General features: G+C 40.6%; 1 protein-coding gene across 2 annotated transcripts in view; it reads right to left on the reverse strand.

Moving 5' to 3' along the window:
- The window catches only part of LOC128705716 (gastrula zinc finger protein XlCGF57.1-like), a 39,104-nt gene that overhangs the window by 8,137 nt on the left and 16,174 nt on the right, over nucleotides 1–14,793 (reverse strand). The window lies entirely within an intron of this gene.

Below are 14,793 nucleotides of genomic sequence, written 5' to 3' on the forward strand. Positions count from 1 at the left end.
CACTCCATCACTGTCTTGCCAGAAGGGTGCTTTACACTACAGTTTTTAAACTGCAACATTAACACCCCTCCTTCAGAGTGCAGGCACTGTACTTCCCATCTCCAGGACTCAAGTCCGGCCTGCCGGTTTCCCTGAATCCCTTCATAAATGTTACTTTGCTCACACTCCAACAGCACGTCAAGTATTAAAAACCATTTGTCTCCATTCACTCCTATCAAACACGCTCACGCATGCCTGCTGGAAGTCCAAGCCCCTCGCACACAAAACCTCCTTTACCCCCTCCCTCCAACCCTTCCTAGGCCGACCCCTACCCTGCCTTCCTTCCACTACAGACTGATACACTCTTGAAGTCATTCTGTTTCGCTCCATTCTCTCTACATGTCCGAACCACCTCAACAACCCTTCCTCAGCCCTCTGGACAACAGTTTTGGTAATCCCGCACCTCCTCCTAACTTCCAAACTACGAATTCTCTGCATTATATTCACACCACACATTGCCCTCAGACATGACATCTCCACTGCCTCCAGCCTTCTCCTCGCTGCAACATTCATCACCCACGCTTCACACCCATATAAGAGCGTTGGTAAAACTATACTCTCATACATTCCCCTCTTTGCCTCCAAGGACAAAGTTCTTTGTCTCCACAGACTCCTAAGTGCACCACTCACTCTTTTTCCCTCATCAATTCTATGATTCACCTCATCTTTCATAGACCCATCCGCTGACACGTCCACTCCCAAATATCTGAATACGTTCGCCTCCTCCATACTCTCTCCCTCCAATCTGATATTCAATCTTTCATCACCTAATCTTTTTGTTATCCTCATAACCTTACTCTTTCCTGTATTCACCTTTAATTTTCTTCTTTTGCACACCCTACCAAATTCATCCACCAATCTCTGCAACTTCTCTTCAGAATCTCCCAAGAGCACAGTGTCATCGGCAAAGAGCAGCTGTGACAACTCCCACTTTGTGTGTGATTCTTTATCTTTTAACTCCACGCCTCTTGCCAAGACCCTCGCATTTACTTCTCTTACAACCCCATCTATAAATATATTAAACAACCACGGTGACATCACACATCCTTGTCTAAGGCCTACTTTTACTGGGAAAAAATTTCCCTCTTTCCTACATACTCTAACTTGAGCCTCACTATCCTCGTAAAAACTCTTCACTGCTTTCAGTAACCTACCTCCTACACCATACACTTGCAAATATATAAATATATATATATATATATATATATATATATATATATATATATATATATATATATATATATATTCTAGGTAGTAGGTTGGTAGACGGGAGGTACTACCGTCCTGCCAAGTGAGTGTAAAACGAAAGCCTGTAATTGTTTTACATGATGGTAGGATTGCTGGTGTCTTTTGTCTGTCTCATAAACATGCAAGATTTCAGGTATGTCTTGCTACTTCTACTTACACTTAGGTCACACTGTACATACATGTACAAGCATATATATACACCCCTCTGGGTTTCCTTCTATTTTCTTTCTAGTTCTTGTTCTTGTTTATTTCCTCTTATGTCCATGGGGAAGTGGAACAGAATTCTTCCTCCGTACCCCATGCGTGTTGTAAGAGGCAACTAAAATGCCGGGAGCAAGGGGCTAGTAACCCCTTCTCCTGTATATATTACTAAATGTAAAAGGAGAAACTTTTGTTTTTCCTTTGGGCCACCCCGCCTCGGTGGGATACGGCCGATGTGTTGAAAGAAAGAAATATATATAGAGATATATATATATATAGATATATATATATATATATATATATATATATATATATATATATATATACACCTACCATCCGACTTACGGCCAAGCTTGGTTCCGACCAACCGGTCGTAAGTCGAAATGGACGTAAGTCGAACCTTCAAAAATTGCTGACATATTGGGTAGGGCATAATGTCAAAACTTTCCTATATAAACTACCTACATAATACTGTAATGTAATGTACAATCATTATTTCATTCATTTTACCATAATTTACTTCCATTGTTGTATTTTAATTATTTATGTACTGTATATAATGTATACATGGTATTGTAAATTTTACATCGCATACAGTATCATATGTTACTATTATCTTTATGTATTGTCGACACAGTGGAATGGGAGAATACCACTGGTAGTGTCACCCTGCCAGAATGTTGTACAACATTCTGGCAGGGTGACACTATACCCTAAGTAAAGAGAAACAACTCTGGAACATGTGTAATACGTATCCGGCTGGCTGGGTGGGTGGCCGGGTCTGTGGTTGGCCAGGTGGGTGAGTGGGTGGCTGGCTGGATGGGTGGCTGGATTGGTGGCTGGATGGGTGGCTGGATGGGTGGCTGGCGGCTGGGTGGGTGGGTTGGTGGCTGGCGGCTGGGTGGGTGGGTTGGTGGCTGGCTGGCTGGGTGGGTTGGTGGGTGGGTGGGTGGGTGGCTGGCTGGGTGGGTGGGTGAGTGGGTGGCTGGGTTGCTGGATGGGTGGGTGGGTGGCTGGATGGGTGGGTGGGTGGGTGGGTGGGTGGGTGGCTGGATGGGTGGGTGGGTAGTTGGCTGACTGGCTGACTGAATGTGGCTGTCTCTCTGTATCTCTCTTTGTATCTCTCTCTCTCACTGGTACACGTAAGTCAAGTTATCAAACATAGTATAAATTACCTAGGATAACCCAAAAAATCCAGACAAAGTGCTATACAGTGGATCTGTGCTCCAGTGCCCTAAATTAATAATAATATTAATAATTATTATTATTACAATAATACATATGTACTAATATTAATATTATTATTATTAAGCTATAATATAATAATCGTGTCCACTCATTACTTACCTTAAAATATCTGTAGTTTTAATGTAGAGTGAGAGGTGAGTAGACAAGATTAAATGAATAAATGAGAGAGAGAATGAGAATGTAGAATGTTCACGTTTGTAAACAAACGTTGTTGTTGTTGTTGTTACCAGCCCGGACATGAACGGTTCCTGTTCACTGTCAAGCCGACCAGAAAAACATCTCATATTTGTTAATTTATATGTTATGTAGTATGTTTATTATATAATTTTGAAAAAAAAATCATAGATGGATTAAGCAAAATGTCTATACAGTGGACCCCCGGTTAACGAACTTTTTTCATTCCAGTAGTATGTTCAGGTGCCAGTACTGACCGAATTTTTTCCCATAAGGAATATTGTGAAGTAGATTAGTCCATTTCAGACCCCCAAACATACACGTACAAATGCACTTACATAATTGGTCGCATTTGGAGGTGATCGTTAAGCGGGGGTCCACTGTATTAACGTTTTATACATATTTAATGTGCCTCAGTGATTATTATTATTGTTATTATCATTATTAATATGGCATCTTCAAGACCAAGTACACTCTTAATGAGTGACTCTGAGACAGACAAGCAGACAAAGACAGACACACACATAGACAGAAAGACAGACACACAGGTAGACAGACACACAGGTAGACAGACACAGGTAGACAAAGACAGACACAGGTAGACATAAAGACAGACACAGGTAGACAGAAAGACACACAGGTAGACAGAAAGACAGACACAGGTAGACAGAAAGACACACAGGTAGACAGAAAGACAGACACACAGGTAGACATAAAGACACACAGGTAGACAGAAAGACACACAGGTAGACAAAGACAGACACACTAGTAGACAGACAGATAAACAGACACACAGAGATACAGGCAGACAGATACAGACAGGTTTATGTGCAACAGTGAAAACAAATAGAGAGTTCGAGAGTAAGAGCCTTTCTTGCCACAATCTCCAGTGCAAGATTCAGACTTCATCTTAGGGGCCATGGTGAAATTTACTGTCCAGTTAGTACAGTTAATACAGTATGATGCTGCTGATGGGGCAGGGTTACTCAAACTGATGCTGCCTGCATGACACATTGCCGCCGAGAGTATTGTCAAATATTGTACAGCGGTGTGCATCAGCCGGCCCAGCCCAGCTGCCAGATGCACAGTCGTAAGTCGAGTGGATGTATGTCGAGCAGGTTTTAAGTCGGATGGTAGGTGTGTGTGTGTGTGTGTGTGTGTGTGTGTGTATATATATATATATATATATATATATATATATATATATATATATATATATATATATATATATATATATATATATATATATATATATATATATATATATGCAAAACAACCACTCTGAAAGAATAGAGAAATTCCAAGCGCTTTCGTGACTACTCACATTATCAAGGAACATAGTTCCTTGATAATGTGAGTAGTCACGAAAGCGCTTGGAATTTCTCTATTCTTTCAGAGTGGTTGTTTTGCATATTCTGAAATCACCTGTTTACTGTGATCTTATTGCATATATATATATATATATATATATATATATATATATATATATATATATATATATATATATATATATATATATACATACACACACACACACAGGTAGTAAGTTGGTCCTAGGTAGTAGGTTGGTAGACAGCAACCACCCAGGGAGGTACTACCGTCCTGCCAGGCAAGTGTGAAATGAAAGCCTGTAATTGTTTTGCATGATGGTAGGATTGCTGGTGTCCTTTTTTCTGTCTCATAAATATGCAAGGTTTCAGGTACGTCTTGCTACTTCTACTTACACTTAGGTCACACTACACATACATGTACAAGCATATATATATACACACCCCTCTGGGTTTCCTTCTATTTTCTTTCTAGTTCTTATTCTTGTTTATTTCCTCTTATCTCCATGGGGAAGTGGAATAGAATTCTTCCTCCGTAAGCCATGCGTGTTGTAAGAGGCGACTAAAATCCCGGGAGCAAGGGGCTAGTAACCTCTTCTCCTGTATATATTACTAAATGCAAAAGGATGAGGATGTACTTGTGCCTATTCTCATGGGAGACTTAGGTCTCAGACACTCCCTAAAGAGGGAGCCAAGGCCGGGCCACCACTTGGAAAAGGCCCGGGCCGGGAGAATACCTGCGAATCTTTAATAATAATAATTCACTCTAAAAATGGTGTGTTGCTTTTTGTTTATTCTGAACTAACTTGTACAACTTGTACACAATGTAAGAGTATTTGTATTGTGAGGTAATTATTATTAAAATAAAAAAATATTGAGGTAAATGTTTTACAAACTCTTACAAATGGACGTGAATGAACTAAAAGTAGACACATATTAATATGCATTTCGCCTGACCAAGTGATCGTCCACTACCTGTTCAGTTTGTGTTCTTACATTGTCTCAACTCTGTATCTCATTCTCTCTCTCGTTTACTCTTTCGTTAACTAGTTGGCTCTCATTGACGATGGCATCTAAGGTTAGCTGTAATAAAAAGAGAAGTCGTAAGCCTCTTGCTTTAAGTGCCAAGTTAGAGGATGATGGTGTGCCATTTTGATTTTATTCAATAAACACCCTGCCACTCACCTCTCACACATTAATATTAATATTTTAAGGTAAGTAATAAGTACTCTGTGTGTATCTTACCTTTTATTGTGTTTTTAATGTCTATTTCTATTGCTAACTTAATATAAGTTAGTGTAAACTTATTGTCTGGCATATTTTATATGCTCTGATAATAATACTTGTGGAGCTGTGTGGTAGCCGGGTGGAGGGACAACGTTATGTTTTCTCTGTTCAGCCATCAGAGAAAACGTGTATGAATCTGCATTTGGCCCACCCACTCCCCCACTCCGCTTTTGTTTACAATTTTCGGCATGAATTATTCATTACTTCTACCTTCGTTTATGATGGCATCTAAAGGTAGTTGTTAGAAATTATTAAATTCAGTGAACAAGGCATGTCGATGTTAATAATATGGCTCTGGGCCACAGTGTAGGTAGCCGGTAGGTGTAGCCCAGGCTACACCTACCGGCTACCTACACTGACTTTATACAAATAAATACTACTCACCTCTCTTCCTATATTAAGACTACACATATTTTAAGGTAAATAATGAGTGTACTGTATGTGCATTTTACCTCTCTGGGATGTTTTAAATATCGTATATTAAGTATGAGACGGGGAGCCAGTGCTACCTACACCTGGGCTACCTGCACCTGACTTCCTACAAATAAGTACTACTCACCTCTCTCCCTACATTAAGATTACAAATACTTTTAAGATAAGTAATGAATTTACTGTGACTGTATTTTACTTTGTGTGTTTTTAATGCCTAGTTCTATTACTAACTTAATATAATTTAGTGTAAACTTGTTGTCTGGCATTTATATGCATTTATAAATGGAAAAAAATGGAGTTCTGCCTTCTGGAGATGTCTGCTTTCCGGCGACAGCCTGGAACCTAACCTACCGTATAAGTGGGGCTCTACTGTATGTATATGTATATATGTATATATATATATATATACACACACACACACACACAGGTAGTAAGTTGGTCCTAGGTAGTAGGTTGGTAGACAGCAACCACCCAGGGAGGTACTACCGTCCTGCCAGGCAAGTGTGAAATGAAAGCCTGTAGTTGTTTTACATGATGGTAGGATTGTTGGTGTCTTTTTTCTGTCTCATAAACATGCAAGATTTCAGGTATGTCTTGCTACTTTCACTTACACTTAGGTCTATTTTCTTAAGAGTTTTTGTTCTTATTTATTTCCTTTTATTTCCATGGGGAAGTGGAACAGAATTCTTCCTACGTAAGCCATGCGTGTCTTAAGAGGCGACTAAAATGCCAGGAACAAGGGGCTAGTAACCCCTTCTCCTGTATACATCACTAAGGATCAGTACTTACTGAGATATAAGGCTGTGAAGTTGGCGCTGGATGCTCACCTGACGGCAACATGGAGTCGTTCCACTTGCAGAAATGTTGCCGATATAGTTTTTTTCCTCTCATTTTTATTTAATTTATATAATTTTCATGTTCTGATAATTACAATTTGTAGCAGTTCTTGTGATTTCATAGCTAATGTTTGTTCTGACACATATTAGGTACTGAAATTGTACTCAGATAGTCACAAACACACTGACAGGTGAACATTTTCACCTGCCTTGGTCACATACTGTTGTCTAGAAATATATACGAAGTATTTATAGGTCCCAGCAATGTTTTAGACATGCTGGGGTATATATGAAACTCCTTGAAGTACAGTGTAAGACAAGTGTCACTCCACTGCAGACAGTGCATTAGTGGAGTGACATTTGATGATCGTGCACTGCCTTGGCTTTATTTGTTTGCACTGTTACACATAAACATATCTGTCTGTCTGTCTAGCTCTGTCTCTGTTTATCTCTGTCTCTGCTTATCTGTCTTTCTGTCTCTCTGTCTGCTTGTCTCTCTCTGTCTCGGAGAGAGCCTTTCATGAATCAACAGGTATTACACATGACAAGAGTCATCACGTCTGATTCCTGAACAAGTGAAAATGCATATTACTTGGCAGTCATGCTTATTATGCCTTATGTCTACAAGCACAGTATAGCACTTTGTCTGGATTTTTTTTTGGGTTAGCCTAGGTAATTTACACTATATATAATAACAGTACAGTGGACCCCCGGTTTACAATATTATTTCATTCCAGAAGTATGTTCAGGTGCCAGTACTGACTGAATTTGTTCCCATAAGGAATACAGTGGACCCCCGCATAACAATCAGCTCCCAACTCGGCCAATTATGTAAGTGTATTTTTGTAAGTGCTTTTGTAGGTGTATTTTTAGGGGTCTGAAACGGACTAATCTAATTCACAATATTTCTTATGGGAACAAATTCGGTCTATAACGGCACCCAAACAGACTTCTGGATTGAAAAAATATTGTTATGCGGGGGTTATGCGGGATGACACTACCAGTGGTATCAAAATTGAAAGGATGTTGCAGAAATGTTACACATGGGTAATTATTGAGGTTTTTCATATTTCCTCAACCACTTGTGGCCACATCCATCTCAAAGCCGCTAAACTGAGGGTCAACATCACTTTCCTCTTAAAAGGGGAGTGTTAAATAACTCAGGGAATCTGTCTCATGTCCCACCATTATTGTACAAGAGAGCGGCCCATGTCCTCTCGTATACTATCTCATTACTTTTTAACAAGTCACTAGAAACTAGCACCTTCCCGAAACTACTCAAGACGGCAAGGGTTACACCAATACATAAAGGTGGTGACCCTACAGATTTAAACAACTATAGGCCAATATCAAACTTACCATTGCTATCCAAAATCTTTGAGAAACTCATGCACAGGAGACTATATTCATTTATAACGGCACAAAACATACTCAACCCCTGCCAATTTGGATTCAGAAAAAATAAAAGCACTAACGATGCAATCATAAAAATGCTAGATCTGCTTTACACAGCATTGGAAAATAAGGAATATCCACTAGGAATTTTTATTGACCTAAGAAAAGCTTTTGACACAGTAGACCACAGCATCCTACTCCACAAACTTGACCACTATGGTATAAGAGGCCATGCGCTTGCATATTTCAAATCTTACCTTACTAATAGGTATCAGTATGTCACCATTAAAGACACAGCATCAACAACACAGCCACTTGATACTGGAGTTCCGCAGGGAAGTGTCCTTGGTCCCCTGCTCTTCCTCATATACATCCATGATCTTCCAAACCTATCTCAACACCTGAACCCCATTCTCTTTGCTGACGACACGACTTATGTCATCTCTCACCCTAATCTTGCCACCCTCAACACCATTGTTAATGAGAAGCTGATCAAAATATCGACTTGGATGACAGCCAATAAACTTACGCTTAACGCTGACAAAACCTACTACATTATGTTTGGTAACAGAGCAGGAGATGCGCAAATTAACATTAAGATCGACAACACTCTAATTGCCAGGCATAATGAGGGCAAATTCCTAAGCCTATACCTCGACAACAACCTGAACTTCAGCACCCATATCCAACACATAACCAAAAAAGTATCCAAAATGGTTGGGATCCTCTCCAAGATACGATACTATGTGCCGCAAACTGCCCTTCTCACACTATACCATTCACTTATATATCCATACCTCACCTATGCTATCTGTGCTTGGGGTTCAACTGCAGCAACACACCTAAAGCCAATAATAACCCAACAAAAAGCTGCAGTAAGAATAATCACTAAATCCCATCCCTGGCAACACCCCCCCCCCCCCACTCTTCATAGATCTAAACTTACTCCCTGTTCAGTACATCCACACTTACTACTGTGCAATCTACATCTACAGGACCTTAAATTCCAATATTAACCTTGACCTAAAATGCTTTCTTGATAGTTGTGACAGAACCCACAGGCACAACACCAGACACAAACATCTCTATGACATTCCCCGTGTCCGACTAAACCTTTACAAAAATTCAATGTATGTCAAAGGCCCTAAAACTGGAACACCCTACCTGAAAATTCTAAAACTGCAGACACATTCATCACCTTCAAAACTACCATCAGAAAACATCTTATCTCCCTGATACACCCTGTCAACTAATTATACGAATACCACCTGGTGGTTCACACTTACACTCACTCACCCATTTGACCATAAACAGAAATATCAATCTCAATCTCAAAAAAATGAATCTTAACTAGTCATAAGTTGGCCTGTGATACTCCAATACTGAAACTATGTTATTATTATTATTATTATCACACTGGCCGATTCCCACCAAGGCAGGGTGGCCCGAAAAAGAAAAACTTTCACCATCATTCACTCCATCACTGTCTTGCCAGAAGGGTGCTTTACACTACAGTTTTTAAACTGCAACATTAACACCCCTCCTTCAGAGTGCAGGCACTGTACTTCCCATCTCCAGGACTCAAGTCCGGCCTGCCGGTTTCCCTGAATCCCTTCATAAATGTTACTTTGCTCACACTCCAACAGCATGTCAAGTATTAAAAACCATTTGTCTCCATTCACTCCTATCAAACATGCTCATGCATGCCTGCTGGAAGTCCAAGCCCCTCGCACACAAAACCTCCTTTACCCCCTCCCTCCAACCTTTCCTAGGCCGACCCCTACCCCGCCTTCCTTCCACTACAAACTGATACACTCTTGAAGTCATTCTGTTTCGCTCCATTCTCTCTACATGTCCGAACCACCTCAACAACCCTTCCTCAGCCCTCTGGACAACAGTTTTGGTAATCCCGCACCTCCTCCTAACTTCCAAACTACGAATTCTCTGCATTATATTCACACCACACATTGCCCTCAGACATGACATCTCCACTGCCTCCAGCCTTCTCGCTGCAACATTCATCACCCACGCTTCACACCCATATAAGAGCATTGGTAAAACTATACTCTCATACATTCCCCTCTTTGCCTCCAAGGACAAAGTTCTTTGTCTCCACAGACTCCTATGTGCACCACTCACTCTTTTTCCCTCATCAATTCTATGATTCACCTCATCTTTCATAGACCCATCCGCTGACACGTCCACTCCCAAATATCTGAATACGTTCACCTCCTCCATACTCTCTCCCTCCAATCTGATATCCAATCTTTCATCACCTAATCTTTTTGTTATCCTCATAACCTTACTCTTTCCTGTATTCACCTTTAATTTTCTTCTTTTGCACACCCTACCAAATTCATCCACCAATCTCTGCAACTTCTCTTCAGAATCTCCCAAGAGCACAGTGTCATCAGCAAAGAGCAGCTGTGACAACTCCCACTTTGTGTGTGATTCTTTATCTTTTAACTCCATGCCTCTTGCCAAGACCCTCGCATTTACTTCTCTTACAACCCCATCTATAAATATATTAAACAACCACGGTGACATCACACATCCTTGTCTAAGGCCTACTTTTACTGGGAAAAAATTTCCCTCTTTCCTACATACTCTAACTTGAGCCTCACTATCCTCGTAAAAACTCTTCACTGCTTTCAGTAACCTACCTCCTACACCATACACTTGCAACATCTGCCACATTGCCCCCCTATCCATCCTGTCATAGGGGGGCAATGTGGCAGATGTGGCTGAAACTATGTATAGTGCCAAAACAAAAGCATTCACATTGCTAAACTCACAAACTAGTATTTAGTCACTTAGCCATAATACCAACTTACCTCATAATTTTGTAATATTTTGAACTTAAGATTTAATCTAAGTCTGCCCGAAATGCCTAGCCATGCTAGGTGTTCTAGTGGTACACTCTGTAATTATTTTACTACATGTAAACCACACAATAACCAAATTCTGTAAACTCAGCATTGTAATCCTTATAGAGAATAAACTTTGAATTGAATTGAATTGAATACGACATGACATCAGTGAATCCCTGGTGTTTGCCATGCTGTTTGCTCTAGCTGGCACTCAATTGAACTGGTGCTCCCACAAGGTACTAAGTGGCCCCAGATTTTTTTAATACTGCACACACCATGTACTGAGACCCATTCTATACTGACAAAGTAACTTAGGCCAATCATGCTGAATTTGGAGGCAGGAAAAATAAAATGTTGATCTACATTTGGAGCACTAGCGGTAAGAATGTAGATCAATGTTTGGACATTTAAGGGGCTAATGTCACCTTTGCACCATTGATAACATTTTTAGTACAGTGAAACCCCGGGTTTCGGCCGTAATTCGTTCCAGGAGCTAGGCCTAAATGCAAAATGGCCGAAAGGCAAAGCAATATTTCCCATAAGAAATAATGTAAATAAAATTAATCCGTTCCAGACCCACGAAAAATATTCACAAAAAAAAACATATTTTAAATAATAACTATAGTTTTACATACACACAACACAGATAAATACATATTATATAGATAAACTAAAATTTAAATAAACATTTAAAATAACATTTACTTACATTTATTGAAGAGACTTGCTGGCATCTGGAAGATAGGGAGGAGGAAAGAGGGAGGACTTATTGTTTGGAAGGGGAATCCCCTTCCATAAAGACTTTAGGTAACAAGTCCTTATCTGGGATTACTTCCCTTCTTTGCCTTTTAATGCCACTAGGACCAGCTGGAGAGTCACTGGACCCCTGTCTCACAAAATAACTGTCCAGAGTGCTCTGTTTCTGGCATCTCTTTAAGATTTCCCTGAGGTGGGACAAGGTTTTGTCACTGAACATGTTGCAGATATAGCTTCAGCTTGGTCAGGGTGATACTTTTCAACAAATGTTTGCAACTCATTCCACTTTGTCAGGGTGATACTTTTCAACAAATGTTTGCAACTCATTCCACTTTGTACACTTTTCACAGTCACAATTAATGGCTGGCTGGCTGCCTGGCTGGCTGGATGGCTGGCTACCTGACTGGCTGGCTGGCTGCCTGGCTGGCTGGCTGGCTGCCTGGCTGGCTGCCTGGCTGGCTAGCTGGATGGCTGGGCGGATGGCTGGGTGGCTGGCTGCCTGACTGGCTGGCTAGCTGGCTGCCTGGCTGGCTGCCTGGCTGCCTGGCTGGCTGCCTGACTGGCTAGCTGGATGGCTGGGCGGATGGCTGGGTGGCTGGCTGGGTGGTAGGATGAGAGTGCAGGGTAATGTTCACTCAAGGATAAACAACACAAGACTGGTTGAAGACACCTCCATGGGTAGGTGGACAGGTCTGGTATGCTGGCCAAAACCCGGGGCAACGATAGAAATGCGGGACAAAATCTGGCTGAAAAAAGTGGGTGAAACCCGAAGCGGCCAATTGCCAGGGCGGCCGAAACCCGGGGTTTCACTGTATATTTTTAAATGTTTATACAGTAGTGTACTGTATATTGTAATAAACAGTAGTGTACTGAATATTGTAATAAACAGAACAGAGGAAATCAGCTCTAATATACTACATTATTTAGGTATGCATACTGGTCAGAGAGCCTGTCTTAAGTCCAATCGTTGGTAAATGAGTATGTCGCTAAGTGAGGAGAGGCTGTATATGGCTCCATGCTGTTGTTGTTGGTGGTGGTGGCAGCAGCAGCAATAGCTGTAGCTGCAGCTGTAGCATTAGTAGTACTAGTAGCAGTTGTAATGGAGGTAACTCTTAGCTATGTAATGGTGGGGGTTTATTTTTTTTGAGGACTCTTGTCAATACAGTGGACCCCCGCATAACGATTACCTCCGAATGTAACCAATTATGTAAGTGTATTTATGTAAGTGCGTTTGTACGTGTATGTTTGGGGGTCTGAAATGGACTAATCTACTTCACAATATTTCTTATGTTAACAAATTCGGTCAGTACTGGCACCTGAACATACTTCTGGAGTGAAAAAATATCGTTAACCGGGGGTCCACTGTACTTCAGAGAAGACAAAGCTACCTTTATACTATTAGAGTTTGAAATGGCAATTAAGGATGATTTAAGACATTTTTGTCTGTGGAAGTTGGGGTCTTTAAAGACAAGACAGGCATCATTAAATGGTCAGTAGAATTCTGGTGGTGTACACATGCCTTGTTCAAATTATCATTTCCATGTGCACTGATGTGTTCATTGAGACATGTTTCCAGGCTTTGTGCTGTTTCACCAACATACAATTATTTTGTCACAGCCTTCACAAGAGACTGTGTAAACCCAGTACTGACTGGTTCTAGGTTCTTCAATTTGGTCTTGGTCAGATCTTTGACAGAAGATTGTGCAAGTGCTTTGGAGACATTCAAGGCAACCTGCCTCTTGGGAAGGATTATAGTTTTGTTTGGAGTGGAATTAGTACGTGGAGAATTGATGATTTGGAGGGCTCTTGCTTTTGCCTTACAGTCCTCAATGAAAAAAAAAAAAAAGAAGAAAAATGTAACTGAGCTCTGTGAAGGTTTGATGTATGTATGTAGCACATTCTTTATCAAGCAACTCTGGGCTGCAAATTCAGTGTGCTCTTAGAAAAAATCTAATGATGATGCCTCATTTGGTCTTAGTATCTTGACTGGAATAAAAGTGAGTGAGATTGTTTTTATTTGTGGGCTTTCTATAAACTTGGAATCTTAGAGTATTACCTACTTTGTGACTGAGGACGTCGAGAAATGGTAACCTATCACTGGGCTCTCCTTCAAATGTAAATTGGACATCGAGAAATGGTAACCTATCACTGGGCTCTCCTTCAAATGTAAATTGGACAACTGGATCAACTGCAATGAGCCTTCCCTGAAAATTCCACATGTCAAAACTTTTGGGAGTTATTATGAGGGCGTTGTTCACGTAACAACCATGTGGCACTGATGGGGATGATGTTGGGAAAGCATTCAGCTTCTAGTGTTATATATATAGGTTTGCTAAGACGGTGATGACGGGAGAGCCCATTCCCATACCATACGTTTAATATGTTTCTAGTAACTGTTCAAAGACAAGCAGTTGAAGCTAATGTAGAGTTGAATCAGTCTTCCACTACTTTCTGGTAGAGGAAGACTGAGGTCTGATTGACTGGACGTTCAAGAAGGTATGGCTTGTATGACTACCTTAGTGAAGAGGAAAGTGATATCCAAACTACGTACTTAGTTTCTTTTTTTTTTTTTTTTTACACAGAGTTTGACAAGGTTAAGGATTCCTAGCTTTAATGACAAGCTATTTACAGGTTAAGGATTCCTAACTTTATTGGCAAGCTAAGAGCTGTTACCTACATCAGCTCATTTGAAAGCATTTTTATTGTTATGACACATACAAGTAGGGAACAGGATGAAATTGGAGCCATCTGTGGGCCAGCATTTTCATTTGATCAACTGACTTTATCTCGTTGACATCATTATGCTGTACGAATGTGTTCCATACTCGAGTCATCCTGTTTTAGATAGAGAGGTCTCTCATGCAGCTAATGTTACCTGAATGCTTTAGACGAGTGAGGTTGATGGTTCCCAGAATGCAGGAAAGATATTTGGCAAGAACTCCAGCTAATTTGTGTGGTGCAGTGTTTATACCTGATGTG

This window comes from Cherax quadricarinatus, chromosome 94 (genome assembly GCF_038502225.1).
Source record: "Cherax quadricarinatus isolate ZL_2023a chromosome 94, ASM3850222v1, whole genome shotgun sequence".
NCBI classification, from domain to species: domain Eukaryota; kingdom Metazoa; phylum Arthropoda; class Malacostraca; order Decapoda; family Parastacidae; genus Cherax; species Cherax quadricarinatus.